Raw genomic sequence first — 14,151 nt, 5'->3', positions numbered from 1 at the left:
AGTTTCCATCAATGACAACTCCAAAACATCTCTCATACATCAATCTTCACTGGAATAGTGTCTCTTGCCAACAGTTATCATTTCTTTTAATGTTGAAATAGCAGATACCCTATCTCTTTGTATTTCTATTCATGTTGTGGGTACCATGTGTCATCTATTGCTGGGTGGAATTACACAAAAAATATCTCATTATGTTGATGTGACACAACATCTTTCTCCTTAGAAAGACATGTGTAACTTATACCATTCTATTTGGGGGCTATCATGTCTTTTCATTTTCACATATATGTACATTAGCATCTTATTTATCTCAGTATCTATTTATCTAATTATCTTGGATCATGTCTTGTATTTGTTGCCTTTGTGGGCACCGGACCACTATCTAATTTCATCTTATCGAATTTGTGGGGGCCAAACCACTATCTCAATTTCTCTTATCACCTTTGTATAGGACAAACCACTATCTCAATTTATCCTATCACCTTTGTTGGGGACAAACCACTATCTAATTGATCTTTGGCCACCCTATGATATGGATATCTAGAATAACACAACTTGTTACACATATTGGAAAAATATTTTTATCTTCAAATAATCATTATCTTGATATATTTGTCTAATTGTATCATTTATATCAAAATTTCTACTATTTCATCTAAAATATTTGTCTACAACTAACATGATTATGAGGAAATAGCCTAACAGTATCTCACAAAAGGTCAATTCTCATCCCTAGGGGCAACTCCTCATGGTTAGAGGATTCTACTTCCCCTTTGTATCTTGGTAAACTTTTAAAACTTTTTCTACTTTATCGTGTGTTTGATGATAATGATATGCTCGCTAAAGTGGGGGGAAAATGTAATGTCATAAATTGCACCTTGTATACTTATATGCCACATACCTGCCTTTTCTTTATTTTGATTGAAGAACCCCTTCACCTTTATGGACTTGTCTTGCCTTATCAACCTCAACTTTGTAATTTTACTAACTCTATTGACTATTTGACTTGTGGACACCTATGCATAGTGAAGATGTTTGCATGTTGCACTAGCATCCTACAAATATGCAGTCCAAAGATGGTTGTTGGAGAGTTATTCCTATAACTAGAAAAGGTTGCAATGCCTCCTACAATGCACACCAATGTCAATTTTTCTTCCAGGATACATATCTATCCTTTCCTAGCTTCATTGTTTCTCTCTAGAAATAGGGATCACTTGTATACAACTTTCTAATCAATCTAGTTACTCATGCTTGCATTCTTGGGATTTCTTTCTCTCTTGGCTCTCCTCATTCTTCAGGTCATACTTTGTGCTTCAAGAGGAATTGCTGTTTCTTCTTCTCTGCCATGAGATCCTCACTTTTTGGTGCAGAAGGGGAGACTCTTTCCTCTTGTATTTATAACTTTATCTCAATACCATATCTATTGTCTCTTTCACTTTGTATATGGTTTTATTATTTATCAATCTATCTATCTTGGTTGTGTATGGAGATAGAAACATCAAAATGGGGGTTTGATTGTGGCAAACCTCTAAAACACAACCTCAACATTTTTGTCTTTACGTTTATTATGTAGGATAATATTGAGGAAGAGATAAACTTGTTGGAAGCTTCATTTGTGGACCAGTTATGAGCATTTCCTTTTTGTTTTTTGTCTTCCCAGTTCATATATTATATTATTTTTATCTTTGTTATTTATTTGTTCTCTTTAAAATGCATTAAAACAATATATAGTCACTCTATTTTTTATAGTATGAAACTTCATCCTCTGTCTTTGCAGAATGGTAGCACATTGTGATATCTTCATGACCTGTATGTGTGTCGTTGGGCAAGGCAGAGAGTTGACAGAGGTCACTAGAAGATCTTTGTGATGTATACAGTGTTATGTATTGGTACTTGACAACTTCTATTCTTTGTGCTTATCCTAAGTGGACAGGTTGACTGTGTAAGTCCTCAAGAGGTTATCTAGCACCTTTTAGAGTGGTTTTATTTTTACCCCTCTACACCTATGTGGATCATTGTGATTGTTCTTGGTAGTAAATCATTTTGATTATTAATCACAACTTGATATGAGTGTTGATTGGTAGAATTGATATACCTTTATCTATTTTTAGATTTCCTAGTACCCCATGCAATGGGAGTTCCTAAATATGTATTTGTTATTGATAGTAGAAATATATAGGGAGCTCATGGTTGCAAAATTATGGGTTGACATATTGTTAAAACATAAATTTAATAAAAAGAATTAAATGTACAAGGGATGGATGATTGGTTGTATTGGCATTTTTTATTGATTCTAGTTTTGAACATGTGGATTTTTTACTTTCATAGTAGCTTGGACCCTTTTTTATCACCTATATTTGATGCTTGTGTTCTTAAATTGTTGTATCTTCAGCTTGACTTCCTTTTTCTATAGGTCGCATGTTGGAGGATTAGTGATTTATTTCTTGAAATGGTGGTCACTTTTATTTTATTTTAGGTATCTTATAGAGCGTGAGAGAAAGTTAGAGATTCATGTGGTTTCATGTGTGAATATGATGATTTATTTAATTTATTGACCCTTATGCAATATATACAAGTGGGATAATGTTAGTATTATATTTTTTATGTGTCATGATTCTATTAAATAATTCACTATAATGATACAATTAAAAAATTGTTTAGTGGTGGCACATATGGAGATATATGGTTAGCCATACATCGTAATTATTTGGGGTTCACTTATAAAGTTGTATTCTAACATTAGATGAATTATTTTTTGTGTGTAGGATATATAGAGTAATTAATTGGGAAAAGTGCTTAATGTTTATATCAAAAGGTAAATGTGGGATGAATGGTTTTATTCTCTCCTGGTTTTGAGGAACACAATTTTAACTTACCACTTGGTTGTATTTGTATGAGCTTAAGTCTATAAAGGAAAGAATATTTTTAGTTGCTAAGGTTGGTTGGGTGAATGGGCTATCATATTGTTGAGTCATTCTAAGAAGTGCATATTTGAGGAATTGAATGGAATGTGTGGATTCATGTTTGGACACATGAATAATGCATTGGAGAGGCTTCAAATTATTCATCATAACTTTTTAAGTGCATGCATTATTTATTTTTTGAACAATATATGGCATATGGATTCTTTCGAAAGATTACATTTTCCTTCTTGATGTTTCTTTTCTAGTTTACATTTTGTGTTATCTCGTGTCTTTTCTATCAGATCTATGCATTTGGTTATTCTATAAGCTTGCATCTATGATTTTCTCTCATGGCATTATGTATGAAATTGATAAAATAAATTTGGTTTTGATGCGTTATTAATTAACAATCAGAAGATTTATCAAATTATTACCTTCTATTGTAGGTTTAGAGAACTTTAAAATATTTTAAGCAATACTACCATTCTTGTAACCCAAATTTTCATAATGATATTACTCGAACAAGGATAAATATCCTTCATAAATTTTCTCTCATTAATGTATCTTATTTCTAAATCAATTACATATGAGAATGCCTCAAAATTTTAAATGTTTAAAATATCAATAGGTCTAGTTTGGACACAATAGAACTCACCAAAATAATATAACTATATAATTTAAAATGTATCATTTCTTGGTGAAGGACATCATTAAGACAAATACTTCCTTGGTGTAATGATTCGCAAGAAAAATAAAATATTTTTTCAATGATGAAATATTTGTATATTTTTTTATCATCTAATAATTTCAACTATATGTTGATAATATTTCCATGGTTCATAGTAGAGCTAAGTATCAATAAGTTTATGAAGGAGATGAAAAGATGGCTCTGCATCTTGGCAATCATCATACTCATCAGGGCAAGGGTTTCGGTTTTGCTTGAAGGCCTCCATCTGGCAGAGATCCATCTCCACAGAATCAACCATGGAAACTGGTGAAAGGTAGAAGAGCTGATAGGGAAGAAAGAAGGGAGGCTAGGGCTCCTCTAGAGCAATCAAATGTGTGGGCCATCTCCATCACCTTGTGAATCCCTGGCTGCGCCACCAATGCAAACCGCATACCACTAGGATTTTGGCCTGCCGCATCTGGCCCTGGCCACCGCCTTCAAAACCGCAGTGAATCTCTCATCCACATACCTATCATATGGAGGGTTATAGAGGACCTACCAAGGATGGAGGAAAATAAATGCCATACCATTTCCCTAATTTAATTAACTCAAAGATAGCTTCAAGGATGAGGAACTCATTTCACCATGAAAGCAAGAATTCTCTCAAAGCAACAAGGAGTGAGGGTGCCCTTAAATTGATAAATCCTGACTTGGATTGTATTAAGATTTTGACTCCCAGGGAAGCCATAGAATTGAGTAACTATTGCAGAGGTCATGGGCTCTTTGAAAAATGGGAAGGGAATGATCAACCTCTCGCCGAAATAGTTGAATGGTGGAGAAAAACATTCCACGGGTAGGTAAGTATCACTACCCTAGCTAATAATTTTCCGTACATTAAATGTTACAAAAAGTCTCTAAAATCCAATCTATTGAATGCAGAATATATTTTTTACAAAGGTGCAAATTTTAATTTTATTGAATGGCAACCTAAATTCAATCCTAATAGATATGAATTCAAAACAACATTGAAATGGATAAAAATTCATAATGTTCCTATTGAATTAATGCATGCCAAGATTCTCATAGAAGTTGGGGATAAATTGGGCAAATTTGTAGCTGTAGAAAAAAATTGGTCAGATAAATCCGATATAAAACTGTTAATAGAAGAAAAATAAGCGCATGGAAAATCTAAAAAAAATAACCCTAGATATAGTAGATGATAATTACTCCCTAAAACTGGTATGATATAATGGCTCAGTCTCTAAAAATTTATCATTCTACAAAAGGTCAAACCCTAACTTACAGAAGTCTCGGGTTAAGATAATAGATAACTACAAAGTATCAAAGGAAAAAGAAGATATTCAATTTAACAATGACAGTGGCAACTTTATCATAAACACTAGTCAGCAAGATACTGTTAATATTCCAACCCCCCTCATTCCCTCATCTTACGTAACGTTCCAAACAGAGTTGAACATACCAATAAATCCCCTTCTTATGCTAATGAGGAAAGAATCAAAATAGAATTGAACAACGTTATAGAAAACCTAATGGGGAAATTAGCAGAATAATTCATCAAGGAGGTGTTCATTGATACTCTGACAAATGGGGAAAACAATGTCATCATCCCCAATCTAGAATATGATCAGATCCCCCTCAAAACTTGGTCATTAAACAATAACCCAACTGAAGTTACTCATGAGGAAAACATCACAGTATCTCCCAATTTGGAGGAATCCCCTGTTGTGGAAGGATTGAATGCAAATGAGGAGAGATAATTCATTATTAATGAACTGATCAGTATGCAGGAAGGGGAAAATAACATAATATTAGACAATAAATCAATCAACCCACAAAAAAGAGGTATCCTCCAGAATGGAGATGAGAAACTAACTCCGAACTGTGGAAAATCCATTATCAACAAAATAGGTCGGAATTCTTTTTTAGACAAAATAAAAAAGGACAAGGATGTAGAGGGGCCAGCCAAAATCACAACCCTGTTAGGCCAAGGAAAGTCACCCCTTCCCCTTGTAAAGGAATAAATATACTAACATGGAATGTTAGGGGTATGGGGGCTCCTACCAAACAACACTAAATTAAGTGAAGCATACTGAAATCTGCTATGGAACTAGTTATGCTACAAGAAACAAAACTGGGTAAGACTGATATGGACAATTTTAGCAGAAATTTCACCCAATAGCAGATGGAAATGGTGGATTCTATAGGGGCATCAGGTGGATTGGGTATAATGTGGAAAAAGAACTTAGTTGCATTTACATGCCATACCAAGATACAAAACTAGATAGTGGGTAAAGTAAGAGCCCTTAGCCCAAATCTTGAGTTTATCATCATAAATGTATATGGGCCAACTCCAACAAATAAAAAGAGATTAGTTTGGCAGGAAATTGAATACTTCTTAAACAATCAGGATGAGAAACACATCATCATAGGTGGTGACTTCAACACCATCTTATACTCAACTAATAAAAGCGGTGGGATAAAAACCATAAGACAACCACAAAGAGACTTCACAAACTGGATAAATAACAATAACCTTCTAGAAATCAGGACTGAGATGGGTATTCACACATGGAATAACAAAAGAAAAGGTTTCTCCAACATTGCAAAAACACTTGATATATTTTTTCTCAAAGGAGACTTGACTGACCTCAAAATAGAATTAAAAACTACCTTGTTACCATGGTCAAGATGTGATCACTACCAGATGCTATTAGAACTTATGGGGGAAGCAAAGCAAACTAGGTGCCCTTTCAAGTTTGAAATGATGTGGTTTACACATGAAGGCTTCCTCCCCAACATACAAAAATGGTGGATGGACAGTATCTTTGAAGGATCTAAAATGTATTGTCTTGTCTCTAAACTGAAAGAGATTAAACACAAACAATTAGAATGGAAAAAAAAGAAATTTAAAAACATCTTCGAGGATAAGTCAAGAATTGAAAAAGAGTTGGAAATAATGAATAATATTGTGATGTAATATGGGATGACGAATGAAATATACGAGGCCGAAAAAAAGTTTTTATGTGAATATGAAGGCATTTTGGCTAGAGAAGAGATATACTAGAAACCGAAATCTCAAGAGACATGCTAGAAAATGGAGACAAAAACACTAAATTTTTTCACAACAGTGTCAAAATGAAAAGGGCAGTAAATAAGATTACTCAAATCATCAATGGCAGTGATCGGATCATTACGAATCAAAATCTAATCATAGAAGATGCTACAAAGTACTTTGAAAATATTCTCAATAACTGGGAGCACTTGGACCTTCCTAACAATAGAACCTTATTGAATAACATACCCAAATAAATAACAAAGGATGACAATCAAATGTTGAACTCCAAAATCACCATGAAGAATTCAAAACTACTCTGGCACATTTTCAAAGAGATAAGGCCCCTGGAATGAATGACTTCCCTGTTGGTTCTTTTCAAAAATGTTGGCAATCCTAGGGGAGAAGGTTACTAATGCCTTGGAATCTGCTCGAAATTTAGGGAAGTTCCTAAAAGAAATCAATAATACCTTTCTGGCCTTACCCCCAAAAAAGGAGAACCCCTCAAAATGGGAAGAATTCAGACCCATTTCTTTATGCAACATGACTTACAAACTACTAGCTAAAGTCATGGCTAATAGACTAAAAAAACTACTACTTGCCATAATATCAGAAGAAAAAACTAGATTTGTACCCAATAGATCAATTTTGGATGGGATTATCATAGTCCAAGAAGATATCCACTCTTGATAGCTCCAAGGGAAACCTAATATGCTGATAAAATTAGATATTAAAAAGGCTTATGACAAAGTGGATTCATATTTCCTTTGTAGCTGAATGAAAGCCTTTGGCTTTAACAAACAATGGGTGAATTGGGTTTACTTATTCATATCAAACCCAAGGTTCTCTATCTTACTAAATGGGAAACCAGAAGGCTTCTTTGGAGTGTCAAGGGGACTCAGATAGGGAGATCCCCTATCCCCATTCTTATTTATCATTATGTTTGAAGCCTTAGGAAGAAGCCTAGATGCATCACGGAGAGCTGGAAGGCTAGTAGGGATTCAGATCATAGGATAGGTAGATCCATGCACTCATCAATAGTTTGTTGATGACACAATGATTCAGGGGAAAGGAAAATTGAATGAAGCCAAGGAAATCAAGAAGATATTACAATCTTATGGGCTGGTGTCTGGAGAAATGGTCAATAAGGAGAAATTGAAGATATTCTTTTTCAACATGAAAGCACGGGAGGAATTCAAAATAACCTCATTTATAGGGTACAAAATAGGTTATCTACCATTCTTGTATTTAAGAATGCCTCTATACAAAGGTATCATAACCAACAAACTTTGGGATCCCCTGAATGAAAGGCTTAGGAAAAAGCTATCATCTTGGAAAGCCTTATGGCTGACAGGGGCAGGAAGACTAACCCTCATAAAAATAGTCTTAGCAGCAATGCCTATCTATCTACTATCATGCATACCACTTCATAAAGTGGCCTATAGGAAATTAACTCAAACAATTAAAGATTTATATTGAAACAGTATAGAGGATAAGAACAAAATAAAACTAACATCATGGGACAAGATATGTCGAGAAAGGAGTGATGGAGGCACTGGAATTAGGAAACTACTATGGCAAAATAAGGCCTTAGGGGAAAAACTAGCATGGAGAATGTACACATCCTCACAAGCAAAATGGGCCAGAATCCTTAGGACTAAATATATATCAAGTAATCAGAGAGAGGAAGTATTTAGGGATATAGACCCACCCAAGGGGTCTAGAATCTGGAATATTATAAAATAAAGTCGAATAGTCATATCTAATCATCTATCATGGGATATTCGCGATGGTAAATCTGCCTTGTTTTGGGAGGATTCCTGGGGGGGCGATGCCCCCCAATAGACAAATTAATGGATATGACTGGTATAAAGGACCAAATGAAATCTTTATGGGGTAATCATGTAAGGGATTATACAACAATGGAACCAGAATTGACAATGTGATGGAAATGGAAAAACATGCACCCATTCATGACGGACATCAAAGCCCATGAACTATTCGAAATTCGTAGATGCAGAATAATAATATTCAAACCTAGGCCAAATAAGCTTATATGGTCTAGATCAACGGATGGATAGTACAACTGTAAAGATGGTTTTAGAACCATATATGATGAGGCAAACACTGCTAAGGACTACATCCCAAATACACTATTCTAGGACAAATTCAGGGGAAGGTCCTATCTACTAAATAATTTAAACTTAGGGGCTACGAAGGGCCCTCAATCTATCTCTTATGCAAAGCAGATGAGGAGACAAATGACCATATCTTTACAACCTGTAACTACACACAGAAATGCTAGTAATTGTTAATGGCTCAACTAGGTTGGTAAGGCACCATTATCCCTTCCCTAAGGGAATGGTTCAGAGGTTGGTCGATCATCAAAAGGAATACTATCTTCCACAACTTATGGATATATATTCCAACAATAGTAATCTAGGAAGTTTGGAAGGAGAGGAATAGGAGAATTTTTTAGGAAGCAGAAATGAAGGTAGAGAATCTTATAGCAAAAATAGAAGCCTCTATCACAAAAATATCCAACAACAAGAATGTGACCATCCCTCAACATGATAAGACATTTATAGACTAGGATAACTTCATTAGAAGGTAGTGGAAGGGGATTAAAATTCCTCCATTCATAGGGAAGGGTGGCATAGATAAAACCGAAGCAATGAAATCTTGGAAATGGGTGCCCTCGGAGGTTGAATGGTTTAAAATCAACTTAGATGGAGCGTCTAGAGGTAATCCAGGGGAGGCAAGGGTAGGCTATATAATACATTTGGATGAGGACAGCTGCATTGGATCTAAATCCATATATCTAGGTCAGTGCACTAACAATAAGGCAGAACTGTTGAGCCTAATAGAAAGTTTAAATCTATGCAAACAATTAAAAATATCCAAATTGGAAATGGAAGGGGACTCTACCATTATACTTAATGCAATGTAGACCAGAACAATGCCAAACTAGGAACTCAGAAGTCTGTTGGACAGAGCCCTTTCTCTAATGGAAAGCTTCTCAGATTACACGATTAATCACATATATAGGGAGGCTAATACATTGGCATACAATCTAGCCAATATAGGTGTAGATGGAATTAACAAAACCACATCATTAATATCTAGGCATTCATAACAGGTAACTCATGGGTAGGCAGGGGTTTCAAAAGCATAGTTTGTAGCTTATATATGTATAATAACCTCAACCAACACATTCTTGTGTGCTCATCCACACACCCCCATCGTCACATGTATTGGTAGACATATATATGTATATGCACAGATAGCAGTATATATGTACATATATATTCATACTTATGTACTTGTATGTGCATACATGCATATATATGATATCAGTTATATATATATACATATACAACTATATATATAGATATATATTTACAGATATATAGATATATGAATATATATTGATATATATACTCACTAATAATAATCACAAAGATGTGTTCAACATAACCCCTATTTTGGCTCCCAATGGATTTCTCAATATAATATATACATATTCATATTTGTATACACAAATACATGTATATATACCTATATTTATATATACATACATATATATCCATATATATAGACATATAAATATGCATATATATATATATGCAAATAGTTATATATGTATATACCTATATAGACATATATATGGGTTAGTGCAGGATCATGGGGGGACAAAAAGTGGCGATGTGAAAAAAATAGCCTTTTCCACTCGCCTAAAAATGCAAAAATTCATGTTGACTTTTTGCTTGGCCTGGGTGTCAGTACACCTTGGCATGGTAAACACCTAAGCAAATCGGATATCGGATAAAATCGGATATCCAATTTTAATAGGTAATTTTAATTTAAAAAATAAAATATATAATATATAATATATTATATAATATTAGATTATAAAATATAATATAATATTATATTATATAATATAATATTATATTATATAATATATTATTATATTATATAATATAATGTTATTTTAAAATAATTTAAGTATAAAAATCGGATATCTGATTTTTTGGAGCAATATAAATGGACTGTGACAGCCCGTGAGTTATTTTTAACCCACGGGCTACGTGATTTTTTAGAATCCGATATCCGGTTGTTTGACCCAAATTTTCTAAAAAATACATTAAAAGGTAGGATTTTTATTGTTTTTCATCATTTTAATTCAAATTTTTGTATTTTTTTTAATGTTTATTTGTTTTTTCATTGAAATGTGGTTTTTTTCATGAAAACTACATTTTTTAAAATCAAATACAAAATTGTTCAAATTTCTTAACTAAATTCAATTGTTTACATTCAATTAGGCTTAAAATGAGGGATAATAGTGAAAACATTCATCAACCACAACCGCAATGACCAAACCCTCCTGCACAAAACCCTCCTTTGCCAAAAACCCTCTCAATTCAGGATTTAATTGCACAAAATTTGAACCAATTGAGGGGGGTTGCAAATGTCTATCATAGGATCCCTCACCTCAACCCAATGTTTTATCCCCTCACATTGATTATAAAGAGTATAGAAACTGTCACTGAGGAGCACAATGTTGCTCTTTTGTTGTGAGATTCTATGAGAGAATAATATGCGGATGGCTTGTCCTATAAGGAGATCAAGGATCTTGAGATATCCAAAGGTGCTATCGCCACATTGTTTGTGAATCCCTGCACTAGTCAACCCATAGACCCCCCAAAAAAACTTTCTATTAAATGGTGCACAAATGATGGTATTGTGAAAAACTTTAGGGATCGTTGGTGGATGGTTTTCGATAAACCACCCAGCAACAATCTTGATGTCCCCTATTACCTCATCAAAAAATTGTATGCTTAGTTTGTTTTAGGAAAACATGTGAACTACTTTGACATCCAACCTTTCCAAGGTGTGGGTTTAGGTATGCCCCAAAATAGACTTGGGGCAGTCAAAGTAGTCCAGGGCCCATATGTCCCCCCTCCTCCTATTGATCCCCCACCTCTAGTGCAGCATCCAGATATCATCTGTGAGGTAGCATCACATACCATATCGGCTATTCACTCTTTGAGTAGCCTTTTGGTTTCTCAGGATGGGTCAGTTGCTCAACCTACTTTTGATGGTAGCGGTGCATCCGGTGGCACTAACACGTCCTCCTTGGCTCCACATATTTGTGTTCCCCATAGTTGTGTCATGTGTGGGCACGTATTCTTGGGTCCAGTTGGACAACTTCTTGATCCTCCTGTGCACAGTGTAGATTATGAGGTGCATGAGATGCATGATGCACCAAATGTTATGACACAAACTAGAGGATACCCTAGGGAGTCCTCGCATGCTAGAGGCAAGGAGGTACCTTCATCATACATTGATCATGTAGTGGTAAGATTTGTATTTTCATAGTTCATTCTATATTTTAAATGATTATTTATAATCTAGATAATATTGAGTACTAATTTTTATTTACATGGTTTATTTAATTGTTGATGACTAAGGAGGAGTTGACACAGATCTAGGAGGGAACCTTAACGACCATTTCATTTGGCCTTGATAGCTTTATGGTACATATATTATTACACCTAGTCGTTTGTCTTTTATTGTACATACATGCTCATGATTTATATTGGTATTAATTAGATTATGTAGTAACTTGCATGTATATCTTATTTTACTCTTGTAGGGCACAAGCAGCATGAGTGCGAGGCTATGTGATCTAGGATTTGGTAGTGCAGTTATAGACAAGGGAAAGGTAATTGAATGCAAATATGATTAAATGATAGTTTAAATAACTTATAATGATTATACATGTCTAGACATAGATTTATAGTTTAATATACTTGTTGTTTATATGTACCGAGAATTCTTGGCTTCATATCCTTATTGACTACACCCACTATACTTGAAGATGAAGAAGAAGAAGAGATGCCTCGAGTACATGTGTGTTTATTTTATTTTCTGTTTAGTAGATATAATTTGTTATTATCAGTGACAATTATATGCTAACTTGTATCAATGTCATGTTTGTAAACATATGTAGGCTGTGTATGAAAATATTGAAAACATACCTCCTATACCGAAGACATACATCAAGGATCCTACAAAGCCGAAGAGAAAACATGGAAATGAGGTAAACAATAATAGTTCAATTATAGATCATGTTCATGTTAAATTTTTTAATGTGAGTTATATAATATAACTAATCTTAATCGTGGTTTGTTTTTTCTTGTGCAGGATCCTTTAGAGCCAACCAATGTGGTGAAGAGGATCAATTTTGATGATCCATCAGTACCTTAGGATTTTATAGATAGTTTTGGGATGCTTACATGTCTAGTTGGCATGTATATTTTGTATATGGACATACATTCACGTATATAGACATACACTTTGTTTGAGTTGGTGTTTATGTCATATTTGTGTTTGGACATACACTTGTAATCATTTGACATTTCCATATATACAAAAGTTGATAATTGATTAGATAAATCGGTACTCATGTGTGCATTGTGTTATCAAGGAAAAATTCAATCTTCAATCCAATAATTAATAATGGTTAATAATGTTTATTTAACGACAATACAATTCATTTCATTTCATCATAAGTGTTTTTTGTATAATTAACAATACAATACAATTCATTATTACCCTATGCATGCTCCTATTTCACCCCCCGCCCACTCAGTCGAACCCTCGGGGTCATACCCTACCAGCATCATCCCTTGAGCACCCTAAATGCTAAACATTGTCCAACTTTTATGGGCCCTAACTTAGAATTTGTGGCACATACAAATGATCTATTTGAATCTATGGGGCCATGAGAGGGGTCCCTACAAAATCCTATCTTGGTTTCTCAAGTTTTCCTATGGTTTTATTAGGGCAACATCTTTTTGGTTGGTGAAAAAATCGTCAGTCTCATTCAATCGAATGTTGTCATGTGGCCAATTTCATCATGATAATGAACAGTCACCTCCAACATGTCCAGTTAGGCATTATTACCCTATGCATTCTCCTATTCCCTCCCCACTCAATCTAACACTAAGGGTCATGCCCTACAGACGTCGTCCCTTGAGCACCCTAAGTGCTAAAAATTATCAAACTTTAACAGGCCCTAACTTGGAATCCGTGGCACTTGTGAACAATCCATTTGAACATATGGGGCCAAGAGAGGGGTCCCTACAAAATCCTATCTCAATTTTTCAATTTTCCCTATGGTTTTATTAGGGTAGCATTTTTTCAGTTGGCGAAAAAATTGTCAATCTCATTCAATCGAATGTTGTTGCGTGGCCAATTTCTCATTTTTCTCATCATGATAAGGAACCATCGGATTCAACATGTCTAGTTAGGAATTATTACCCTATGCATGCTCCTATTTTTCTACCCCAACTCAGTTGAATGCTCGGGATCATACCCTACCGGCGTCGTCCCTTGAGCACCCTACATGCTGAAAATTGTCAAACTTTGACGGGCCCTAACTTGGAATCCATAGAATCTAGGAATGATCTATTTGAACCTACTAGCCATGAGAGGAGTCC

The sequence above is a fragment of the Cryptomeria japonica genome, chromosome 7 (assembly GCF_030272615.1).
Source record: "Cryptomeria japonica chromosome 7, Sugi_1.0, whole genome shotgun sequence".
Lineage (NCBI taxonomy): Eukaryota > Viridiplantae > Streptophyta > Pinopsida > Cupressales > Cupressaceae > Cryptomeria > Cryptomeria japonica.
This window is presented reverse-complemented; position numbering follows the sequence as displayed.